Below are 20732 nucleotides of genomic sequence, written 5' to 3'. Positions count from 1 at the left end.
TCAAAACCTAGTAGATTAGTTCCATGCAGACATATTTACATATGGGAGGAAGGAACTGATATTGTACTGTTGGCAATTGAGAGATGAGACTGCTTAGTGCGAGCAAGAAGACGATTAGTGTTTCTACTGCTCAGTTTATACATTCTTACAGCTTTAAGTAAAATTCTCACTACCAAGCAATAATCACATTATTCATGTTTCTTAGCTACACGGCTTAATCACATTCTTGAATGACTTCCTTTAAACAAAAGACAATTTCCTTTTCCCTTCTTCCCTTACATTTCTGTTTCTTGACCCTGGTGTTCCCAGGGCTTCTGGCCCACCAGGGTCAAGATGCCCATATCATCCATCAGCTCTGCAGTACTTTCTGCCTGTTTGCCTCCCAATATTGCACCACTTCTGTTGTTGACCCAAGTTAAATAATGAGTTTATAAAACCATAAAAGTCGTGAGTAGAAGGGACCTTAAGATCTTCTAGTTGCTACTGACCTCACTAGACCAGGTTTCCCATCCAGGCTGGCTGTGAGGACTTCCAGGGATGAGACAGCCCAAACTTCTACAACTTCTCTAGGCAAATATACTCTACTGCCTCACTACACTCTGAGTAAACATTTTTTTATAACATCTAATATATTTCTATAAACTATGTGGTGTAAATGACATCAACCAAACCACTTTCAATTTTAAAGTTTGGAGTAAAATCATGGAGACAGTTCTAGTCTCCAAAAACGTAACCTAAATAAAAAGAACCATTACAACTGAATAATTAAAAATCATTGCAAAGAGATGAGGACATTATTTCAGGTGGGTTCTAATTTCTCATCTCTGTGTTCAGATCCTAGCACATGCATTAATCTTCCTTAATTTTATGGCAGGCATAGGAAAGCAGTATGAAAATATAAAAAGCATTTCTAATCTGACTGTACCTATAAAAGTTATGCACCCTTATTTTATGAGGTAAAGAATGTTCTATTTTAACAATCAGTTATTTAAAAAATCCACTTTAAAAGCATTTGCATTTTGCGGCAAATGAAGTGAGTTAAAAATAAACAAAATTTATGGCAGCAAATTACCAACCTTTGGAATTTTATTAAGCAAGATTTTTCCTGTTTATTATTATGCTTTAGATGCAGAAAAAAAGTTCTGAAATACTTTCTGGGCTGAATAGAATATCAAAATTTAAAAACACAATAAATCTTTAGATTTTTTTGAATTCAAAACTGAAAATGAATGAGTGCAGAAGTAGCAATGGCTACCATGTCTAAAATCTCCCAAAACATCCTGCCAGTATGTTTTTGTTTCAACTAATATTGAAATTCAGTTTTTGAACAGCACTTTTTTGTGCTAATAGTGTAATTTTAGTATACCTGCCACTTTCGAGTGCAAGGAATATGTGGAAGTCTCCCTTTGTATAGATAATAGCATTTAATTCTACAATCAAAACAACTCCTAGTTAACTGATGAACTTGTATAAAACAGAAAGAATTGGCACTGAATTGGGTCTTATATCACATGAAGACTATTTTCTCCTTAGCATGAGTAAAGTATTTTTTTCCCCTATGCTGATTCTCATCCAGTTTACCAAAGTTAAACTTCAAAATGTAACACTTGTGTTCATTCCAGGTAAGAAAAACATCAGTAATTTGATGGGGAATACATTGAGGACATGAATCTCAAGGACACAAACCTCTCTCCCACTCACATCTCACAACAGGTAGTTTACATTGTTAGTCTCTTCCCCACCACTATCAAATTCCACTGCAAAACTCTCCTGTATATTGCTCCCTCATTACCAAATTTTCCTTACAACTCCGACCTGTAATTACTTGTATTTTACCTGTATTGCTACCTCAGGCTCCTTAGCTTCCCTCTATCTTTTTGGTTCTCTTTTCTCCTTTTTTTTTTTTTCCCTATAGGCTTCTAATCACAGTCTGGAACATCTTTTTCCCAGAGTTTTTGTTTTTCTTTTAGTTGCTGTTTGTTTGTTTGTGTTTTTGTTTTGTTTTGTCTGGGTTTTTTTGTTTGGTTGTTTGGTTGGTTTTAGTTATTGTTGGTTTGTGCTTTTGCTTGTTCATTTGTTTTTTCTTAAATTCTGTACTTGCAGCCTTCTGTCTTTGCACAGTTTCCCAGTTTGCTTCTCTAATATCAAAGTATCTTTCACTTCACACTTAATCCTTGACTATTCTTAGTGCATTATGAAATTACTGGTTACAGTTTCAAAAAAATTTGTATACTTTCTGTCTCATTTCCAGAATTTCTTTCCCATTCTTCTGTTTTCTGCTCTTATCAGATTCTGGCAGAGTTTCAGGTGTCTAAACATACCCTTTTAGAAATTCTGGAGCATTTAACATATCTGCATGGGATTGACAGGTACAATGCAGGATCTACAGGAGACATGCCCTTCTGAAATGATGGCTGAACATCAAGTGCATCTGAATAGCACCACTTCATAGCATCCACAGCAGCTTTAGACTCTTCAGGTATCTGTATCATTCCTTCTGTGTCCTAATTAAGGCTTATCTTTCTGCAGTCTTGCATTGATTCCTGATTGCAGAAAAAAAAAAAAAAAGACTATCTCTGTGTTTTATTTCTATCTCCACAGACCAAGAGCCTTTGGTACAGGAAACTTCAAGGCTGCCCTTCCATCTCTGGGCTGATGTGGGCTCAGTCATTGTGGAAGATGTCCCATGTGGTTTAGTGGTTGCCTTTGTTAAGCTCTGAAAAGTATCTGAGCATGAAGGGTTTATATGCTGATTGAATTCACAGGGATTTTCACAGGGATGGGAAGATCCATGTTCTCCACAGGAATATGTGGGGATGTTTGAGAAATGTCCCAAATTCCAGGTCCCTGTTGCAGAGCAGAATTTTATAGCTGTGGTCAGAAAAGGTTTTCAGAATTTATTTTACACGTGCATGAACCCAACTATATATTTCCTTGAATTTCTTCTCATATAGTATTTAAATGTTTAGTTTTTTAAAATAGTTTGAGATACATGAAAACTTCTCCCTGAAGCTTAAACTTAGTTTTCAGCAAATGCTAACAAAATCTCTAATATAAAATGCCGGAAATATTTATAAGATATAGTATTATTGAACTATCCACTAAATAATTTTTCAATTTGGTCTGAAAATGACAAATGTGAAATAGCTGTTTTTACAGGTTTATAAAGAATATTTTAAGTTTCTTTTTTTTTTTTTTTTTACTTTTCCTGTGTGTTTTCTAATAAAAATTAATTTGTCCTTCTGAGAGATGACTCCTTTATCTGTATTCTAGCAGAAAATATCTGTTTAAACAAAATACAATCTGAAGAGGTTTTTAAGTGGATTTTTTTAAATTGGTGTTTGGTGTTTTGGTTGGGTTTTTTTTCTTCATTCTACTATTTATTTTCCAGAGATTGTTTTACAAAAAAATGGTAAGTTATACGTAGGGTTTTGTTAAAGATTTTGAAATTATTAATTGATTGATAATGATAATCAATGGCTGAATCACTGCTGAAATTGTTTTCTTTATCCCATTACATTGCATATTTATGTCTATCATTAGAAATACCACAGGCTTTTCATTCCAAGAATAGCCTTGTCATTTATTTGATTTTGATAACTTCTCAGAAGATTGAAAACTACATAAATAACACTAAAGGTAGTCTCATACTTGGCCAAAATGAGTCCTTTCCATTTTCCATACATTTTTACTTGGATTGGTTGCTGTTAGTCCATGCATATTGAAATTATGTAACTGTATTGGAAGTTGCATATTATATTTAATTGAAAATGTCTGTATAAAATAATGGGAATCCAATACACCTTATATTGTGAACAGTCATCTCAGAGTAACTACATAAGTAAATCTAAGACATCCCTCTCTACATGAACAAGTAATCAGTGAAGGACAAAAACCACTCAACTTCCAGACCAGGAAGTTTCTCAGAAGACAGCTCAATATCCAATCTCTTGGTCCCGTTTCTCAAATAACCCTTTACAAAAATAAACTTTGAAATAAAATTGCATAGCTCTATTGGTTGCCAATCCCCACATCTTCAGTAAAGATGATGGTTTAGTAAGATATTTTCATAGTCCTCAACAATTCCCAAACTCATTAATCTCTTTGTATTCCACAGTATATGAACACTTCTCTGTTCCCCCTAAGAGAAAACTATTTATCACGTCTTCATATCCTTCTCTCTCTATCTGTCTCTTGCATTCTCCTCCAGCCCTTTTTCTTACAGTCATAGGTACATCAAGTATATTTAGTTTCAGAGATTATGACCTGAAGAATACACACTTGGTACCTAGCCTCAAAATCTGAATCTATTTTAGACCTGAGGAAAAATCAAGGTTCCTGAAAAGTTGTCTGATTTTTTCAATTATATTTTTCTGGTTTATATAAGATATTACCTCTGTCCTAATACCTTGTCCTGACTTTTTTGCCTGTCCAGACTTTCTGTAAAATAACATAGGAAGTAGTGATCAGAGACAGATTGTTAAAGTAGATATGTAGTTGAAAAGAGAAATTAGATAGAGATAGATAGATAGATAGATAGATAGATAGATAGATAGATAGATAGATAGATAGATAGATAGATAATAGATGATAGATGAAAGATAGATAGATAGATAGATAGATAGATAGATAGATAGATAAATAGATATATAGATAGATAGATAGATAGATAGATAGACAGACAGACAGACAGACAGACAGATGATAGATGGATACATTCTGAAGCTACTAGAGGCTTTGTCTGGGTGTGATAGAGCCAATGCCAGCTGGCTGCAAGAAGGACCTGCCACTGGCCAAAGCTGAGCCCATCAGTGACAGTGGAAGCACCTCTGGGATAACTTATTTCAGAATGGATAAAAAACCTCCACAGTGGCATCCAGAGAGAGGAGGGAGAATATGTAAGAAAAGCAACTCTGCGAACACCACTGTCAGTGGAGAAGGAGAGGGAGGTCATGCCCCAGGGCCTGGAGCAGATTCCTGTGCAGCCTTTGGTGAAGACCATGATGAGGCAGCTTACCCTTGCAGTCCATGAGGATCCATGGTGGTGCAATGGATGTCAAAGGGAGGCTGTAACCACATGGGAAGCTTGGCCCCCTGGAGAGAGGAGCCCACACTGGAGCAGGTTTGCTGTTAGGACCTATGACCACATGTGGGACCCACTTTGGAGTAGCCTGCCCTTGAAGAACTGTACCTCATGGAAGGGACCCATGCTGGAACAGTTCATGAAGAACTGAAGCTTGTGGGAAGGACCCATGTTGGAGAAGTTTGTGGAGGACTGTCTCCCGTGGGAGGGACCCCACAATGGAACAGGGGAAGAGTGTGAGGAGTCCTCGCCCTGCAGGGGAAGTAGCAGCAGAGAAAATGTGTGATGAATTCACCACTCAAGAAGATGGAGGTAGTAAATTCATGACAGAAATTAAGCCTGGGAAGAAGAGACGGGAGGTGGGAAGATGTTTTAAGATTTAGTTTTTAATTTTCATTATCATTGTCCGATTTGGTTGATAATAAATTAAACTAATTTTGCCAAGTTAAATCCATTTTGCCCATGATGACAATTGCTAAGTAACCTTTCCCTGTACTTGACCCATGAGCTTGTCATTATATTTTCTCTCCCCTGCCCAGCTGAAGAGGGGAGTGACAAAGCAACTTTGGTGGGCACCTGGCATCCAGACAGGGTTAATCCATCACAGAGTGGTGGGAAGAGTGCCAGGAGATGTATTTATCATGAAAAATTTCAGCAAACTCAGAATTATCATTAATGTTTTAAAATAATGAACATGGTTATTACATGGTTTAAGGGAGTATATTTTGCGTTGTTTGGTTCTTCTTTATTTTCTAAAAATCTCTTATTTTTCATTCGTGTGCTAGATCAAATGTTCTTATAGGCTTGTGAACCTTAGAAAACCTGGCACAGTTTTGGGGATTACAAATTTTCACAGGCATGTTTTTCTTTCTTATCTGTATTATTGTCATATTTGCCCGATTATCCCTTCATCAAAAAACCAAACAATATTAAAGGGAGCAGCAATTTTAATTGAGTAACGTAGAATATATAAAATCGGATACACTTTAAATATTGACAATATAATTTGGTTAAAATAAGGGATAATTTGGTTCCAATAATAGCGCTTAAGCAAAAAAATAACCACGGGGTACGGAGTGCAGGGTCCTTGGACCCCTGCCACCTCACGTACAAGCTTGCCAAACGAAAATTCCCCCTTTTATGCCCTATGTCAACGCCATCTCCTCCCATTTTCGATTCATCACACTTCTACTTCCGCCCTCATCACCACCTTCACCGTGCATGCTCTTTGGGTTCGTCCCTGACGAAGGCCTCTCCTCTTCCTCGATGTCCTTTAATTCACCTTTGGGTTACACATGTGCACCAAGCCAGTATAATGTAAGCCAAAACTAACATAATGTTATATTTAAGCATCAAAGCAATAAATCTCACATAATTAACGTTTTCCTGGGACCCAACCAGATTTTCCTTTCTTTCTGTTAATTTTTAGTAACTGTTATCTCTTGCTTTTTCCTGCCTTGAACACCTGCAGGAAAAAGGGGTGGAACCCCTCCTCTCCCTTTCTTTCTTGGCATTGCACCTTTTACCTGTTTTATTATTTCCAAATATTAATTACTGTATCAATATTGATTACTGTTTTAATTTTGTCATCATGAACAATACCTATTTACCACATTATGAATTTGTATTATTGCCGTTTTAATAAAGAGACAATTTGCTGTAATTTTGCTTGCAATACATGCATCAGTATATAAGGAACAGATTTTAAGCATTAGGCTGTATTTCACACTGGATAAGAGACCCTATATGTCAGGCCTGTGGCTGGGTTAGCAAAGACTTGCAAAGTTTCAAAGAATAATTAAATAACTTGAGAACCTCTGCCTTAGAACTGGCTTATTTTGAAAGACATCATTCTCTCCAATTTATTGATTAAAGTAGTGGAAGAGAGTCAGTTGATACTTGCTGGGTATAAGACTTTGCAAGAACAAATTATACCAATATTCCACTCCTCATCATGAGTACATGTTCAAACTTCTAACTGGGTAATAAGAAGGTAGCTTGCCTAGGTTTGTGTGAAGTAAATAAAGTATCAGCTGTCTGGTGCTGAGTTCTGTCTGGGCTGTTATGACTGCCTTCTCAGGTTGTAAAAGAGAAGAAAGGGAAAAAATGATAACAGAAGTGCTGGGTTATAACATCTTTGGGTTTACTAATGGTCTTTTTATGGAAGGGAAAATATAAAAGATGATGACTACTTGGCATTAGTGCTCTTCAGCTATAGAGATGCATTAAAGTCTTTTATGTAGATCCATTTCCTAAATAGTCAGATGTAAAAGCATCTTGTTCTATCTTGTAGTAAAATCTTTGAGGACATTGAATATCTTCTCTAGCCTCTTAAGCTCTTAAAATACATAAACTGTAGGAATGGGTTTACAGAAATAAATGTTATTGCCTTGAAAATAATTGGAATAATTTGAGGGTCCATATTAAAACTGGAATTGTTATTCTTTGTGAAGATACACCTTTCTCACAATAAAGCTTGTAAGAACCTAAGAAGCCAGAAAAATATCTCACACTAGCAGCATTAAACAAACAAACAAACAAACACAAAGACATTTTCCGAAAAAAAGTAAGAAGGAGAGCTTGTTAACATAAAAACCAGGTCATAAATAATTTAAACAGAATCAGTTTTTTTTATGAAAAGGTCAGGCAATTGCTAAGCTTAGCATGGATCTGTGGCTGTTTACCCTGTTTTACTTGTATAATAAAATGTTATTTTAGTAGTTAGCACATTACCGTCATGCAGACTTCCATTTGTACTGTTAACTTTCCATATTCAAAGATGGTTTGGTGTCAGCTCAAGAACTTTAAATATTAAGTAGGACAGACACACTACAGAAAGGGTATAACAATGAAAGAAAGAATAAATTTCCCTATTATCATTAGCAAAAGGCTTTAAATTGTGGTAAAAGAAAAGAAGTTCTGTGCTTTCTAATGAAGCCATGAAAAATATTTGGTATTTATATATATATTCATATCTAGGTATGATAGATTAGAAAAATGTTTCCTGCTCCTATTTTCAGCCTAAAAAAGTTATCTGCTTGGGTTTTCAAAATTAGAATTATAGACCCAAGTAAAATTAATCCTTGTGCTTTGAAGATGCTCTCCTTGAAAAATCAAATAGGTCTCCTAGACTCTTTCTCTTCAGGACAAATTCTCTTAGGATTGATTCTCTTAGGATTGTGTCAGAAAAGGTTCCTGAATATCTGTTCTCCTGAAGTCCAATAATTCTACTGTGTCTCTTGCTTATATCTCTCAGGACCTTAAACTCTAATCCCATGGTTGTGATAGCCAAGCCTGCCTTGGACTTTATTCAGTGCTTTTTCATTGTTGTGAGCAGCAGGTCTAACCAAGCACCTTCTCTAACGACCTGTGTCAAAAATTACAATTCCAGCATACGTTGTCAACCTATTCTGGAATTCTCACAGATTGCTTGCACCAGCTCTGGTACCCTTACAGCAGATATTAGGAAGATTTAAGGCTACCACGAGTACCAGGGCCTGCAAAAGGCCATTTAAACTGGGCCTCATCCATTTCCTTTTGATCCAGTGGGCTTGGCAGAGATCTGTTACATCACCTGTGTTAGTTTGTCTTTTGATGTTTATAACCTACTCCCTAGTTTTCTACCACTTTCTCTGGCTCCAAGGCAGCTTTGTACATTTGAATCACTCTTTGATGTGAAACACAACCTCCTCCTTGCCTTCCCACCTCTATCCATCCACTGCAATGCCCCACTATAGAGAGACATCCCATCTTGTCTTCATAATCCCAGTGACATTATAGCTCTGCAACTTTGCTTAGACTTCTTATTCATCCTGCTTCTTCTCTATACTGCACTCATTTTTACACAGGTGGTAGCCTTGGGCCCCAAGTCATATCCCATGTCTCTCCAAGGGGAAGAACATCCTCTGCAATGCTGCTGCTGAGATGTATCTATTTTGCCCCTTGTGTCCTCACTTCTCTTCAGTTTAGGAAAACATTACCCAACATACATATTTTAAAGTACTTCTCACTACATTAGCAAGTTTGTTGGCAAAGACACTCCTGCCTCACTGCCAGATATCCCATCCCTACACTGCAGTGCTCATTGCTCACAGAGAAATGTGATCATGGAAGCCAAAGCATGTCTTCCAGCATCAGGCCTGTGTTGCCTCACTTAAGGAATGACCTTCTGCTGGAGCCTCTCCCCCCTCCTAGAAAGGCAGTCATCACCTGTCTGCCTTACCTTTCACCACATCCCTGGGCTCTGAAGAACCCTGGGTGCGCTTTGGGTTACTCTTATTTCACTCTGGAAAAAGAAGCTGGGGGTGTTAGTCCAAGGGCTAGGTAAACCTCGACTTTTCTTTTGCAACATCTCTTTTGCAGATCTGTGGTACTAGTAAGCAAGAAATAGCCTGAAAAATCAGGTCATGTTGACCGATAGCTGCTTTCATCCCCTTAGGAAGGGGTGTCTTACTACCACATGCCTTTTTTAACTTGTTTGAGCTCAGCTTGCTCTGAAAGAGCCCTCAGTGGGTCTGGTTTATCCTTAAGCAACACCCAGAGCACTAGATGCTGCAAATTTGCAGCTGGAGCAGGAGGCGTTCCTGTCAGAAGTCACAGCCTATTCTGCTGGAAGTCTTTCTCCTTCACCTGTTTGAACTTGATTACCAGCTGCTGCTGGTCTCTTCTTGCCATGTATAGATCAGGCTCTTGCCTCTGCAGCTTTCCTGAAAATATTGCTTCCATACCTCCTTCAAACTCCTTGATGCTGTGCAGTGCAGTGTCTCAGCCCTCCCCACTGCTCTTTCACCCAGCAGCTCAGTGCCTTGTTCAGAGCATACAGAAGAGGCCCCAACCATATTTGCAGCAGGAAATCCAAGCAGTGGGCAGAGTCCTTTGTGTCAGAGCAATTAGCACAGTCAGCACTGGGACTTGTGGCATGCTAAAGCCATCACTGCACTTTCTCTATGTGGTCCTGCACAATCCTGGGCAGCAATGGCAGGTCCCTGGGTGCCTCTCTTCACTAACTGCAGTCACAGCGGCTGTGTCTATCCACCATCCCTCAGCTCCAGTGTTTCTATGGCTCCCAGCAGCAGCCTGCACATTAGGCAAAGCCCAGGAGAACTGCCAGCAGAGCCTGCAGTTTCTATCCAAACTGAGAGCAGAAACCACAGGCAGCAGCACCAGCAGCCTCCAAGGCACCCTGCCTAGTCCTGCCAGCTGACCAGCCCTTTGTCACCACGCTCCCAAAGCTACACTGCAAACAGCAGGACCCAATCCCACTGGCCCATTCCTGCCACACTGCTTCTCTTCAAGCCACCAGAGCCTCCCCACAGCCCTTGCCTCCACTTACAGCTGCTGCAGCAAGTGCTGCCCTCACAGCAGCTGCTTCCAGCAGGGCTGACCTGAATGCTACAGTCTGAAGAGCTTCTCAAGTGCAGGCTTTAGTCTAAGACACAGCTGTGATATCACAAATAACAAAACAATTCTTTATCAGGCTGTAACACTGAGAGGTGTCAGGTTGACAGGAAATGTGCAAGGTAGTAGGTAGGCTTTTCAAGCTTACTGAATACTAAATTTCAATGCAGCATCTAAATAACCATGAAAGCAATTTATCAGTTTATTCTTTTGCAATAAAAATATTCATTCCATGGTATTTTTATTATTATAAAATAAGGTCAAAGGTTTTTTCCTGTAAACACTTTAAAACTTTAAATGTTTATTATTTAATCAATCTGAATATTACTGCAAGCATAAATTTTAAGCATTGTGTGTTTTGGAGGGCAGCTTCTCATTCTGAACATGCCTGCATGCTCTTTTTCTCTAAATACAAGAACAATGTAATCTCTGCACATTTTTATGCATGCTGGGAAAGTTCTTCCTCTACCTTTTGAACTCACTGGAGAAGCTCAACACTTTTCAAGAGTGCCAAGATCTTGGAAATAACTTTTAAACATTTTGTTAAATTAGAAAGCTGAGTATAGGAAAAATTGCAGCTTGAGGACATGGTGCTAACAGATGAAAAAGAATCCACAAAAATTAACAGCAAGCTCTTTTACAAAGGTTTAACCTGGGGAAAAGCTTCATTCATAGCTGAGGCCTTTCCAAGACACCAAAGTCAGTAACCATGTGACACAAGTCTAGAGAGAACTAGAAACTGTGAGATCTAGGGTGGCAACTAGTCTGTCCCCTCTGAATGACTAGTCCTGAACATTACATATTTTATCCAGTTTATATATCCTGGTGTGAGCATAGTTAGAAAAAGTTATAATTTTTGCATTACCATTTGGAACAGCAAGCAACGAAGTAATTTGCAGAACCTGCTAATGGATAGGCCACTTAAAAATGTAAATAAATACAGCTTACCAAGACAGGAGAACTAAAAAAAAATGTTATTATACTGGTTTCATTTACCCAGCACATACTGGCACATTTAGTGAAAAAATCATATACCTGAGCAGAAGGATTTTGTCATCAATATACTGCTCCTTATTGGATAAAATCTGTCGTATTTTTCAGATCAGGACCCTATTTTATCCATTCAAAATGTTATTCTATTTGTCCTATTTAGTTAGAAACTGTGAAAAGCAAAGACAAAAAATAACTGTGAAGTGTGAAGTTTTACTAAAGCAGGATGAACCAGGTTATCATTCAAAAAGCTAAAGCTCACCTGCAGACTATTTGATTGAACAGTGGAAATCATGTAAACATGCTAGGGCTTTTTGATTTTTTGGTTTTTTAATTGTCACAGTGTAATCTCCAGATTCCAGATGCCGCTCTCTCTAATTCCTCTACCTCTTTTAGTCTCTCTAGTCAACAAATAAATTCTCTCTCAGTTTGCTTTTTCCTTGATTCCTCCCTTGCTTAGATTGTACAACTAAATTGTAGAATAAATGTTAACTGGTTAGAAAGCTTACCTTCACCTGGCAGGCTGCTGCTGTTCTTCTCCTGAACCTCAGCCTCTGACTCAGCCTCATTTTCAGGCTGTCCCTCACAGTGCTCTTGACCAACTCAAGCCCTCAGCAATTCTCCTGACAAGTGAATGTGTTTTTTAAAGATGATTCTATTTCCACCACCAAACTGCCTGTTATATTCCTGCTACCTGAATACAGATCTCCCACAGCACCACAGGCAAACATATGGAAAAATATGGCTCATGTCCTGCATAATCAGCAATCAGATAATACCCCTGAGACAGTGTAAAGAGACAGATATCCAGTCTACAAGCAGACCTGCAGAACTGCTCCTTTGTCTGGGGTTAGGAACATAGCCAATAGATACATTAATTATACAATCAGCCAAATCAAATAGGTGCACTGGTTGATTCAACTCTGGTTTTCATTCTGCGTGACTCCTAGCAGCTAACAAAAGTATTAGGTAGCCATCATTTGGTCAATCCTTTCCTATTTATAGTGATGAAGTAAAATTTAGAATGAAGTCACGGAAGTTGTTTCACTGTAAGAATGTCTGATGTGATACAAATATCGTCGGCATTTGTTTGAAACACAGCCAAATGAAATAGTTATAAATTTGAATTTAAGAAGTACAACGAAAATATATAGATCAATAGCCAAGGAAAAAAGTGATAGTCTTTTAAGTATGAGAGATTATGAAGAAAAAAACAAGTCTCATGCTAACTGTTTCTCAGCTTAATACAGACCTTTTCCAGGAATTTCTTTAATAATCCTAAATATTTTGTTGAATATAATAGCTGAAACAAGTTTATAAACCACATATACTGGTTTTCGCTGGGATAGAGTTAATTTTCTTCACAGCTGAGTATGGGCCTGTGTTCTTAGTTTGTGCTGAAAGCAGTGTTGATACCACGGAGATCTTCCAGTATTGCAGAGTAGGGCTTACACAGGGTCAAGGCTTTTTGTGCCCCTGACAGCATCCCACCTGTGAAGAGTCTGGGGGTGCACAAAGGGCTGGGAGGGGAGATGGGAGAAGAAGAAGAAAGGGGGAACATTTAAAGTGATGGTGTTTTTCTCTCCCAAGTAAACACTGTGCATCATGGAGCCCGGCTTTCCTGGAGATGTGCAAACACCTGTCTGCCCACGGGAAGTGGTGAATGGATTCTGAGTTTGGCTTTGACTGAATGTGCATTTTTTCTTACTTGTCTTATCAAACTGTCCTTATCTCAACCCATGACTTTTCTCACTTTTACTCTTCTGATTCTCTCCCTCATGCCACTGAAAGGAAGTGAATGAGTGTCTGTTTGGGGTACCAGCTGGAGTTAAGCCATGACAGTAATTTTTGGTTCCTAATATGGGGCTTGAAGAGTTTGTGATAATAACATATTGACCAGAGTGTACTGGAAGGTCTTTTTATCTAGTAACTGTTGCAGATCACAATATTGATTCATCTGTTCTCAATATTCATTCGTCTGATCTGTGCCATGCCCTATTTTTGTTGTAGGAGTTAAAGACTTCTGTTGGCTTTTGCATAGTTCTGTGATTACTGATATTTTACCTGGGAGGCTTGTTATTAAAACCCTGAGCTACAACTTAAAATCAGCACACCACGTTCTCCAAATACTACAAATATAAAAGCACAGAATACTTTTTCATTAAAATCCAGTATAAAATTAGCCTAATTTGTGATTCAGCACATAGTTAAAATGACATGATTAGTATAATTTTTATAGAATGTATTTTTATTCTGTCAACCGTAGTGCAAAAGTACACTATTCAGGAAGGCAGAATTCTGCAAGCACTTGAAAGAGACCTGAGGTTTTCATACCATGTGATATCAAAAATGATATCTATGTTTTAAATCATAGGTCAGTGGTGATATTTTCAGATAACCATATCCCAAAATCACATGTACACCTTTGCGCCAAGAATTTTTTAACATACTAATGAAACACACATAGGGTCCATGGTTTTTGTAACTTTTTGTAGCCTCTGAATGATAATTAGAATGAAGATTTTCTTAGTTGCCCAAGTGACCTTAAAATTTAGAAATGTTCTTTGATCATAAAAAGAGTATGCTTTGCAGGTGTGTGCTCAAACACACCATATAGACATTCTGTGTATATTGGAATACACATGTGCTCCATTCATCCCATCCCATCCCATCCTATCCCATCCCATCCCATCCCATCCCATCCCATCCCATCCCATCCCATCCCATCCCATCCCATCCCATCCCATCCCATCCCATCCCATCCCATCCCATCCCATCCCATCCCATCCCATCCCATCCCATCCCATCCCATCCCATCCCATCCCATCCCATCCCATCCCACCCCATCCCATCCCATCCCATCCCAATTCATATGCATACTATTTACTGCAATGCTCATCCAAAGTCTACCCATTGCTTTATCTAGACTAGCAAAGACAAAAGAGTTGCTTTGTGCAGGGCAGACAGCACCCAGGGTAGCCATGCAGATTGCCCATCTAAAGTTCCCTTAGGCTGGCACTGGAGCTCCTGTGACACTGGCATGCTGAGCTGCAATAAGGCTTTCTGCCTGCTTAACAGATGGCTCTGAATGCAAGCAGCCAAGGCACACAACACTGTGCATTTGTACAAGCCAATATTCCCACATGGTCTATTTGGAGTTGCTGTTTAGGCAGCTTGGATTTTGATCTGTTTTGTGTTATCAAAGCCATAGTGTCTGCAGCAGTCCATAGCATGGCTGAGGTTTTTTGTTACTTTATTATGAGCCCACACAGCCTCAATGGAACTTGCATTTATTTCTTTATGTATAAAATTTCAAAAAAAAAAAAATTGGGCCAATCACCTTGCATCAGCAAAGAGTCTTTTACAAATAGACTGGCCCTCTTCTCCCTTTTCTACATCCAGATGTTTTGTTAGCAAGCCCTTGTGTAATGATAATCTTTCCATTATTCAATGACGGCTCTTGAAGCCATACTCAGATTTGTAACTGTAATTACCCGGGCCTTTATAAAGGGTAACAGAAAGGATCAGAATCCTGGAGTATATAGCTTCCATCCAAACTTTCTGACAATTTTTACATTAAATTTTGAAAACTAAGCTTTCTTAAATGACATGAAAAAAAAATACCTAAGAGGTAATTTCATGCTGTCTCCAGTTCATTGTGGATGGTAAATATCCGCTGTCAAATATTGAAATACTGTCATTGTAACCTTCTGCTTTTGGCTGTCATGTTCCTCATTTTATTCAGGAACAAAATTACCCTAATATTGGAAAATTATTTTACAGAGAAATCTTTTGGAGCCTGTAATTCTTATCACATTTTGAAGAGAATGCTGTTCCATTCAAAGAGAATGGCCCTAAACCCTGTGCATGTAGTTTAGTACCAACTACTAACAATTTGGTTTAGCAAGATCAGGAAAGATTAGTCTTTGATACTGAAGAATACAATTAGATTCTGTCAATTGGTTGAAATTAGAGAATTGAAATTCAGTGACAAGATAATTTGGTACCTATGGTAGAATGGTGATTAGAACTGATAAGAGAATTGTGAGGAGCTATTTTAAATAAAATAAAGTTTTAAATCTTTTTCAGGTAATTTTTATCCTCCTGATACAGTAAATGTGGAATTGACAGAGATGTTTTAGCCAGTAGATGAAGGTACTTTAAATGTGTTATGGGATATATATTAAAATAATTACGTAAATATGATGATTAATTTAAAAAACGCTTTTCAAAGATGGCTTAATTGCTAAGCCCATTTGCAAACAGTTTCTCTGCCAGCCTTGGTTTTAGAAAAGTTTGCCTTTATAACAGTGCTTCCTTAATCACAGAAATGAAAAATGTTAATTTTTGTCCTTTTATTTCTGCTGAAACAAGAAATTTTTTAGTTATCAATTTGACATGAAGTAATCCTAGGGGGAAAAGTATAATTCATATTGGTATCTGATAATCTCAATGCAGCCTGATAGCCAGCACAAAACTAATAGTTCTTACAGGGATTTCTGCTGGAATCGAAGCTCAGAAGGAACAACGTCATTTTCTGGGGGTGGTGTTGCAGTACTCAGCAGAAACTCCTCATGGATTTTAGGGAATATTAGTTTTGGTTTTTTTTAACCTCAGTTAATACAGCTCCATAAACCTGATAAATCTCAGTTTATCAGTTTGATTATTCTTTGTTTCTGAAGTCTACAGAACTAAAGGATTTTTCCAGTTAACAGCTCCTCTCATTGTTTCCTATATGCCTGTCTTGGTCAGGTTTTCAGGTTTATGTTTCCAACTCAAATATAAAATATATGAAAGATAATATCAATATACAAATACTAAGGATGTGATAAGCAGTTAAGGAAGAATTTTGAGAGAGGAAGATGGCCAGTGGTGGAAGAGAGGAAGACAAAATATAGGAATGCTTGCACTCTTGCAACACAGGAATGTAAGAACTCCTACGTATGGGCAGAGTCAGAGCCTCAAGAAACACCATTCCTAACCACAATGCCATTGTGCTGTGCCTTCCATGCTAAACAAGAAGCTCCAGAGAACATGCAGCTGCCATGCAGACCCAAATGATCATAGATACAGAGATACACAGAACAGAAGATGCATGTGAATGAGAGAAGGGAAAGGGGCTCTCCGGTAGCATTAGTCATCATCAAACACATTAGGCTGAACATTTCAGCAGCGTGATTGTTGCCAAGATTTCTACTGACATTAGAGAAAAGATGATAGAGTGGATAATGAGTCAATATACAAGAAGAAAATCCTCCAAAATTAGAGAGCTGAACAGGAGAAATAAAACTGAAAATGAAAAATCTGCTTTGAAATTATACCTTGCTTACAATGTGGGCTATATCACAGGGCAGCTGAGGATATGGTTGATATTTGCATTGCAATTGGTAAGTGCATTGAAATGAATGGAAAGATGAAACTATTTGAGAAAGACATAGCAGTTTTAATTCTTTTGCTCTTTAGTTCTTCTTTAGTAAAACCCAACATTTTGTGGTTTAATTAGCTTTCTAAGAGATAACTTTAGCTGTGAGTATTCAGACACTGAGAAAAATTTTTTTAAAGTCTTAAATGAAGATCAAATGTAATAATCACATGGTATAAGTAGGATTATTAACCTAGAGAAAACATAAATCTTGAATAGTATATTAGTGAACTTAATCAGAAGTTTTCTTCACAAAACAGTACAATGTTAACAACATATTTTACAAATTTGGAAATAGCAAAAACTTCTTGGGAAATAGTGTCTGTTTTTTTTTTATATTGAACTAATGCAGATTTTTGATAGACTATGCAATGGTTCTGATAGGTATGTCTGGTAGTGGTTATTTCTATAAAATGATTTTTATCTGCTTGCTTTTTCATCCTGTTTATCTAATGACGTATGTAAATATATATATATATAAATATGTATAACATCAAATTTGTGCAAATACAATTAATAGAATATCAAAGCATATTTGCTGGTGGGTATTGTATCCTTGTATGTAATAATAGTTAAGAAGAGGTATTTAATGCATTAATAAAAATTACTTAACATACTGTGGTAGTCTTCACTGTGGATAGTTTTGTGTCAATTTCTGAACTTGTCTCATTTTCCTCAGGTAATTGGTGGGAACAATCACCATTGCAGGACAAGTATAAATTTTTCTTGATCAGTTATTCATACCAATATATTACACTTGTTTCTGTGCTTCTTAAAACCAAAAAACTCATAATAATTACTTTTTTATTTCAACATGGAGCAGCATAACCCACAACTCGTGTTACAAAATTTAATCTATTTTGATGTAACAGGGCTTTCCATTGCAGAGCATGTTAAACTTCCTTTCTTCTGAGCTTACTTCAGTGTTGAATTGTTTACAAAAAAATGTTTTTGTTTGCTTGCCTTTTCACTGCCTCAATGTTTTACCAGGTGAAACCCATGGATGGGTTCCACCAGATTGAGTTATTTTCCTCACTTGAAGGAGACTGGTTTCTCACTCTTTGAGAAGACTTGATAAGCCTCACACTGATCTATAGTGCTTCATTCAAGAAATCAGTCAATTCAGGGAGGTTTTAACTGAATACGTACCACACAAATACTACCCTTAGTACATTAAAACAACATATAAAATCTTGGTGATTAAAAGGGTCAAAACTCATCAAGTAGCATGTCTTTCTGTTTTTAAATGACAGTTGCTATTAATATGTGAATACTATTGTATCTGCACTTCTTGTGAGCAAGTCCTATAGGTCATCAGTCACTGTTCAAAAAGGGTAGCAGCTGATAGCAAAATGTAAGTACCCATTTATAAATCTGCAACTCTGTTAGACCTCTGGAACCACAGCATATTTGGAAACTAATGTTTATTTCTATGTTCTAAATTAATGCACAACAGCTGCTTGGGCTTCACATACTCTCGTCAAATAATTATGGATTTGGGTATTACATCATTGGTATTACATAATGAATCCCAGTAATAAAGTGAAGAATGACCAGATTCTGAAATCATATGACACCACAGAGTGGACTAAAACATAAGGTTTAGTATTAAGATTTTACAGTTGCAATATCATGTCTTAATAATACATAATTCAATGACATTTAGTCCTTTCACAACTATTTTGAATTTCTATATGTCTATTCTACACATGCTGCCTCACACACCCCAACTTAAAAAAGGAAACTGCTTTGGGTTCATGATTTGATATTTGTTGGTGCCAGGTGAGAAATTTAGGTTATGGGGGTGGGTACCATATTATGTCTTTTCTTGCCCTTCTGTCTTCCTTTTCTCCTGGCGCAATACCTCCCTCTCAGCACATTTTTTTACCTGGCCATACACAAAATATCTTACAAAGACACCAGAAGAGAGAGCATTTATGTTCCAAAGCAAGCAGAGACCTCTAAAGATGACCTTTCCAGTCAGGGCTCTGGATAGAAATCCTTAAAAGTATGCAGCTCTTCTGCAGTTAGAAGAAAGATTCTTTTCAGCATAAAACTGTCCAGATTCTAATCTCATTTTTGCATGTCTAATAAAGACCTTTTTTATATTTTGCAATTTCAAACAGCTAGATGAGACAGCTGGTGCATAATGGCATACATGTCCTTTCCTGTATTGAACTGGCACTTTGCACTGGAATACAAATGTCTTGGAATTACAGAAATAGCTTTTCATATAGGGCCAGATACATTTTAAATTTACAGGATGTAAAGACCAAATACCATATAAGGCAACTGATGTGTGATGGCAGCCTGTGCAGAATATGAGCACTTCGTGAGTCCCAGGAGGCAGCTGGTTAACAACGCAGATTTCAATATATTTGGCACTTTTTGCTTCAAGGGACACTATAAGAATATTAAGCTCAAATATATTTTATTCATAATTTCTTTAACCTTCATTTGATACAGCCTGATGTATATTGTTAGGTATAACTTGCTGCCTCATTAGTATTTCACTGGTTTGCACACTGAAAGGAAATGGGTGACATTCACCAAATTCTCACATAATAAATTCAAGGTCTCTTGCTACTTTTGGGTGGAAGAATGTAAGAACTAAGGCAAAATTACAAGCAAAAAAGCAGTCTATTTTTATAGAGCAGATTATCTATACTGAATGTATGGTAAATTTATTTTGGTTTATTTCACAGGAAAAGTAGTAATCTTCTTCACATTCAACTTACAAATTAAATAACAATTACCTCCAAACACAGTAACAGTAATGTTTCCCATCTCTGAAAGGAGTTTTGAAGAGTTTTTTTCTTTCCAGGAAAGGTAGTGAAAGGCAGAAAGAATTATAATCACAGCAGTGATGAAAAACATGAGTCATTCAGGTTTTCCTGTTTAGTGGATTGCATTTATCAAGGGTTGGACTGGCATAGAACCATTTATGCTTTAGAGAAGAGACCCTCTAAATGGTGACATCTGATTACAAATGCAGTATCAAGACACCTGTTTGGTAGTACAGTTCTCTGCTCCTCTGTGCTTAATTCTTTATTAATTAATCTCTTTTTTTTTTTTTTTTTTTTTCCAGGAGCTCACAAATGAGTGCCATGGGATAAAGCATACTTGAAAGCATGACTCAGGTAAGCAAGGGCTTGGCTATATCTGCCCAGCTGAAATTCATTAGATGACTGGTATGTGCTATGAAAAGGAGCCAAGTACATTCAGGCAGGACGCGTGTATATCACCCAAAATATCCAGCCTTCATCTGCCCTCCTGCAATGGTCTGGGTAGGCACAGAAAACTAACAAAAAGAACAGACAAAATCATGGCTCTACACCCATGTTGCCCATGTGGGGTAGAATGGAACGTGGTAGTAACCCAGGTAAGTTACCTACAGAAAATCAGAGATGGGCTTGGAGTGATAGAAATGATGAGGCTATTGGTGACCTCTTGAGGCAGAAAGCAAATCACTGAAAAAGGAACTCTTTGGTGGGGGGGGGAAGATATCTATTTATAATATCCAACTTGATGCAGAAGGATGAGCCAAAGGCCTACTAAATGTAAACGTCAGCCAAGTTGTGAGCACGTCAACCAGCTGGAGTCTTGTTTTCCTGAGCCTATGGTACCAATCACAAATGGAGACCCTGGATTTGGTGAATGTGGTCAGTTCAGAGAGGGTGTACTTCTCTTGGAGCAGAAATTGATGTCCACCCACCATCCTCCTCCAGCACAGTAAAGCTGGAAAATTATTTTATTGGGTGGTGAAGTTCTGATGCTGCAGCTACCATACTCTAAGTGCCTGTATGGCAAAACACAATGGGATGTCCTGGCTGAATATGC

The sequence above is a fragment of the Serinus canaria genome, chromosome 2 (assembly GCF_022539315.1).
Source record: "Serinus canaria isolate serCan28SL12 chromosome 2, serCan2020, whole genome shotgun sequence".
In the NCBI taxonomy this organism is placed as follows: Eukaryota; Metazoa; Chordata; class Aves; order Passeriformes; family Fringillidae; genus Serinus; species Serinus canaria.
Note: the sequence above shows the minus strand (reverse complement) of the source record.